The sequence below is a fragment of the Peromyscus californicus genome, unplaced genomic scaffold (assembly GCF_007827085.1).
Source record: "Peromyscus californicus insignis strain IS unplaced genomic scaffold, ASM782708v3 Scaffold_16__1_contigs__length_79575227, whole genome shotgun sequence".
NCBI lineage: Eukaryota > Metazoa > Chordata > Mammalia > Rodentia > Cricetidae > Peromyscus > Peromyscus californicus.
In genome coordinates, this window is record NW_026294458.1 from 21994736 (window position 1) to 22000938 (window position 6203).

A 6203-nucleotide genomic window follows, 5' to 3' on the forward strand; every position below is an offset into this window, starting at 1 on the left:
CTTCCTGTCAATAAGATATGTATGCCGGATAAAAACATTTCTTACAGTCCCTCAAAGAAAATATAACAGATCAAATCACCATCTTGGAGAACATGTGCATTCGTACACATGCTTGTAACTGCCTTCAAAGAGGTCATACAATACACATTTGCTGTGGGATGGTCTGTATGTCAAATGTGTTGCTGATTGGTCAGTAAATAAATCACTGATTGGTCCGTGGCCAGGCAGGAAGTATAGGCGGGACAAGGAGGAGAATAGAGCTGGGAGTGGAAGGCTGAGAGAGGGACACTGCCAGCCGCCATGATGAGAAACAGAATGTGAAGATACCGGTAAGCCACGAGCCATGTGGCAAGGTATAGATTAATGGAAAATGGATTAATTTAAGCTATAAGAACAGTTAGCAAGAAGCCTGCCACGGCCATACAGTTTGTAACCAATATAAGTGTCTGTGTTTACTTGATCGGGTTTGAGCGGCTTGGGACTGGCGGGTGAGAGAGATTTGTCCTGACTGTGGGCCAGGCAGGAAAACTCCAGCTACAAATGGCGCCCAACGTGGGGCACGAACCCACGACCCTGAGATTAAGAGTCTCATGCTCTACCGACTGAGCTAGCCGGGCTGGTGTCAGAAGTGGGATTAATTTTAAGCTATAAGAACAGTTAGCAAGAAGCCTGCCACGGCCATACAGTTTGTAACCAATATAAGTGTCTGTGTTTACTTGATCGGGTTTGAGCGGCTTGGGACTGGCGGGTGAGAGAGATTTGTCCTGACTGTGGGCCAGGCAGGAAAACTCCAGCTACAAATGGCGCCCCACGTTGGGCGCCAGATATTGGTGAAATTATTAAGGCCACTCCACGTAGTTAAAAGGAGATTTATTTAATGGTGTAACTTACAAATTAAGGAATAGGTAGGTCACGGAGTCTGGGGAAGGTGTATCGCAGTCCAGCGGTGTTCTCTGGAGCTCTGCTCGGTCCACCTCTCCAGTCCAGGGTCCCGCAACAGAGAGAGCGCCCGCCGATCCAGCTCTCGGGTCCCCAGGCGCCTCCCTTGGCCCCGCCTTGTAGGCGTGACATTGCCGAAGTCTCAATGGGGGTTGGAACTTCCAGATCAAAGCTGGAATGGCTACCCACTACACAACATTCCCACTGAAAATGAAGGAACTTGAACAGGCTGGGCCATGGTAAATATGGCAGTGGCGGGCCTTGCCCTTCTCCCCTATTCCCTCTTCCTTACTAAAAACCATTAGATTACATTCCTAAAGCCACCCCCCACCACCAGGGTCTAGTCCCTTATTTGGACACTTCCTCCTCCTAAGGCTGACTACCAAGGTCCAGCTATCAAATGAAGTCCAGCCATCAGAAGGCCCTTTTGGCTGCCCTAATTAACATGCCCAATCAAAAATCAAAGACCCCATCCTAACACAGGGTTTCCCCTTTTACCTTTATAAACGGCCATTTGTCTGTGGGTCCCATCTGTCTCCTCTCTATCCAGAGGCAGTCCTCTGTCCCCCTATGAGACAAATATTCCTTCCCCTCTCCTTTGTCCCGTCCCCTTCTCCCTTGTCCTCTGCCTCCTGTCTTAGTTTCTTATTTCCTGCTCTTCATCCCTTTGGGGCAAATAAATCTCCTTTGTGCATCTCTACGTGTCCTAACACTAGCAATTATTTTTTCCTGCTTTGACATTATGTGGGCTATTCTTTGTCTCGTCACAAACTTCACTGAGTGTATAAGCCAACGTATCCATCTTTCCCATTGTTTTTAAAACAAAAGAAGTTTAAAATACGTGCCACTGGAGAAGCCCAAGGAGAGAAAACAAACACAAGACAACTCAAAAGTCCTCTGAATGAACACAGAAAATGCCCCCAGGAGGGAAATCAGAACGTGGTGTGATGCAGTCATTACCAGAATTGGAACGTGCACAAACTTAATTTAGAATTATAATCTCGGGAACATTCCAGAACAGAGTATGAGAAGCTCAGGAGAGGATCTGAACTGAGTGATGTCATCCTCAGATCTGCTCTGTTTCATGACTCATGAATAGTGATTTCTAGTTCTTTCGTGAGATAAAGTAGAGGCTAAGATCAATACCATCTATGTTCACTTAGCAATTATTTTATGTGTCTTTATCATGGTCCAAACATTTTCTAAGTGTCTGTTTTAAGTGCTTGGATGCATCAGGGACCAGTGTGGGGAGGGAGTGTAATGATCTGTTTTGTGACGCCCGTACTCTAGTAAGGACAGCTGGATAGCAGGCATAATAAAAAGTAGACTCCATACATTAGAAAGTGATCAGAGAGATTGAGGGAATGTGGGATGCGGGAGCATCTGGGCTTCAGACTTTGAGTAGGATCAAGGCGGGCCCTCATTGGGAAAGAATGTACAGAAAGGAACCGGAAAAGATTAGATGGGTGACGGTTAACAGAAGAGGAGTGTCAGTCTGACTGGATGAAGGGGAGAGAGAGAGCGTGGTGGATACACACCCAAAGAAGTGACAGGAAGGGACAGGAGTTGAGGAAGAGGAGAGTGTTTCTGACAGCATGCAAAGACATGTAAAGACTCTAAGGGCCGGGTGGTGGTGGCGCACGCCTTTAATCCCAGCACTCAGGAGGCAGAAGCAGGCGGATCTCTGTGAGTTCGAGGCCAGCCTGGTCTACAGAGTGAGTTTCCAGGACAGGCACAAAAGTTACACAGAGAAACCCTGTCTCAAGAAAAAGAAAAAGAAAAAGAAAAAAGAAAAAAAAGACTGTAAGGGCACAAGGAAGTAGATGGGGGAAACAGTGGGTGCTTCTCACACTTTGTGTGTGCCCAGTCCTTAAAACTCCTTCCGTATCTTCGTGTCCACCTGAATTGTTCTCCCCTACACGTTTGCACATCCAGCTACCCAGGAAGTGGATCTTACAATGATTCTGATAGAGTGAGGAGTGTTGGATTCCTGTTGGGAAGAGCTCTAGGTCCATAGACATCATTTGAATCTGTAGAAGAGAAAAAGTGGATGCATACAACCGCTAACAGATGAGAACTGGGGGAGTGTGAACAGATGAAGGAAGTGTAGAATTGAGTGAATGTTTCTGTAGTCCCTGGAAAGGAGTAAGAATGACGAGTACAATCAAAACCAGCTCTTTCCTCCTAGGGAACTATGTCAGCAGGCTGTGTTATCTTGTGAGCGCATTGTAACAAAGATAAAAGACAAACACATTTTGTTTGGGAAAGAGCAATCAGCTCTGCGGAGTTTTCTAAACCAGTCTGAGGTTTGACATGGTGGTGAATGAATGCCTCTACCGCAGTGCTCTGGAGATGCAGATGCAGGGAGGGAAGGGGGATGGGACGCTGAAGGAATCAGCATGACCACACAGAGTCCTAGTCATTTTCATAGTCACAGATTAGTTTTATTTAATGAACAGAGTGAAGCGCTCAAGGACAGTTTCTCAGAGTCAGAGGGACAGTGTCCTGAGCAACAGAGCAGGCAGCTGTTGACCTTGGCAGCTGCAAGAGGAGGCGGTTGAAGGTTACCATCTCTGAGAGGAAAGAAAGCAGGGCAGAACCAGCAGTGAAGGTCATGAGCAACTACCCCAAGGGGCGGGGCTTTGGGGACAACTGTTCTTTCCCATTTCTTTATCCTGTCCTCAGGTGTCATTTCCTTCTCATCTTTGGGTTGGTTGTACAAGAGAACTTTATTTCTACGGCAGTAGAGTTTTTACAACAAAGGAGACCCCAGACCTTGTCCAGACATTTGAAGCATTTGCTTTCTACATCGAAGACCATCGATGATTCTGTCATTTGCACTAGAGAATTATCCACAAAGGCTAAACTCTGGCCCACTGATCCTGACGTATTTCCGGTGGTCCCCTGGAAGCTACAGAGGCTCTTTGTCCATTCCCTTTCTTCCTGCCTAGGGCCCCAACACATCAGAACACTGGAGGACGAGGCAAGAGGATTACAAAGTTAAGGCCAAACTGTGCTACAGGGTGAGAGCCCATCTCAAAAGATGGGAAAAAGAAAAGAAACCCACCACAAACCACAGGCTGAACTCTGCACAAGTAGGATTTTACTAGAGTCCGCTCAGAGGGAGCAGCATGTATGGAGACGTGAAAACGGAGGAGAGGCAAGAGGAGCTACAGGCTCAGACCCGGGTCTGAATCCCACTCTGTATGCAATTATTAGACTACATTAACAGATGTTCTTTAAGTTTCTTCATTTGTAAAACGGAGATAATAATCATCTGTATTTTATAGAGTTGTTATGAGAATAAAATGAAATATATAGTATGCAGAAAATCTAAAAGTCCTGAATGATGAATGCTAAGTATTTGGTGTTCTTCATTGTGGTGGCAGCTATCCTTTCCTGTAGAAAGGAAAATAACAATTCTGCCGTGTAAGCTAAATGAAGCAAACATGTTACGGCCTCGGCAAACAGTGAACTGCCAAAGGAAAAAGTAGTCATTGTTGGCCCTGTGGCATAGATATTTGTACAGCCTGTATGTGTCTTGTGGACAGCAGAAAACTAATGGAGCTGAATGGTCGGAGGAGGGCGTGGCCAGATTCAGCTTTCTATTAGAGGTAGCAGAGATAGGAAGAGGCAAGTCCCAGCGGATCAGTCAGGAGACTACAGAAACGAAGAAAGAAATTATAGTGATTTGAACTATGATGATAGGCTCAGGGTTATCAAAAGTTTAAGGAGGTACCCTCGGTAGGAACTGGTTCTTGGCTAGTAAATGGGTACGGAAGTAGAAGTAATGGCTAAGAATGATTGCAAGGTTCTGACTGGAACAGGTAGGTAGACTACAGTGCCATATTCTGAGACACTTGGCTGGGGACAGAAGTCATGGGAGTCTCCCGTATGCTGAATCTGAGTTGTCTTGAGATGTCCTGATGGATACATCTTCCAGGTGGATACGAAGGTGCTAGGAGATCTAGGCTGCCCATCTAGATCTGGATCTAGAGACGGTATTCCTGGGTGGGGACAAGATGGCAGCCATGGAAAATGTATCGAGAGAGGACAATGTTGAATTGGGCAGGCTTACTACGAATTACTAAGTTCCTGTACTCTTTGTTGTTAGAGATAGAGTCTCATTGTATAGCCTAGGCTGCCCTTGAACTCCAGATATTCCTGTCTCAGCTTCCTGACTATCAGGAAAAATACCTCTTGAGAAAATCTAGATATGTTTTTCCTGCATCCTCCTAGCCTCATCAACAGAAAGCATTCACAAAAACATCATGCAATTCATGGAATTTATATTGAAGGACATCCCATGCAGAGAATTCAGATAGGAAGGCAAACCTCTGAGACTTACTCGGAGGTCAAAGCTGGCACGGAAGCATCACCATCCGTGTCTCAAGTGGAATAGCACAACTCTGCTGACAAGCAGATCAAACAAAGAGGGCCAAAGAGGAAAATACACCCTGGTGCTCAGCATCGGGATGAGTAGGTCTTCCCCGCTGTGGTCAGATAATAAAAACTGGGAAACTAATAGAAACTTGAAATTACGCCGGTCTGTAAAAAGAACGCATTTCCAGGACAAATAAGAACAGTGAGCTAGGGAGTGAGGCCAGAATGCATTCTTTAACCCAGAAACACGGGCAAACTGTCAAGAGAGTGAAGCATGTGCAAGAAGAAAATTTTGCCTACAGAAGAAAGGGGACTTTTATCTTCCCAGTTCTTGACCTAGTTTTAAATACACAAACTATCGGAATTTCCTTTTCAAAGAAGCTGAGGCAGCTGTGCTTGCTCTAAAATTCTTTCCCTAGGTCCGTATCCAGATTATGAAATGTGTGTGAGTGTGTGTGTGTGTGTGTGTGTGAGAGAGAGAGAGAGAGAGAGAGAGAGAGAGAGAGAGAGAGAGAGAGAGGGAGAGGGAGAGGGAGAGGGAGAGAGAGAGAGAGAGAGAGAGAGAGAGAGAGAGAGAGAGAGAGAGAGGGAGAGGGAGAGGGAGGGAGAGGGAGAGGGAGAGAGAGAGAGAGAGAGAGAGAGAGAGAGAGAGAGAGAGAGAGAGAGAGAGAGAGAGAGAGAGAGAGACTTACCCTGCAGCCCAAGCTGGCTGCAACCTCACAATTCTCCTGCCTCAGCTTCCAAAGTGTCAGGATAACAGGGTTTTTTTTTTTTTTCTGTATTCTTTATCTTTCACAAATGCCTTTCTTAATTTTCTTTCTCTTCTTGTAACTCCTGGTGTATTTCATTGGGATGACTGTTTTGTTCTGTTGAAGTATCTT

At 45.8% G+C, this 6203-nt stretch overlaps 1 non-coding gene across 1 annotated transcript; it reads right to left on the bottom strand.

Moving 5' to 3' along the window:
- Positions 1-544: 544 nt before the first annotated feature.
- Positions 545-617, bottom strand: Trnak-cuu (transfer RNA lysine (anticodon CUU)). Its single transcript has one exon. It is a non-coding gene; the product is annotated as a tRNA-Lys (tRNA).
- Positions 618-6203: the final 5586 nt, after the last annotated feature.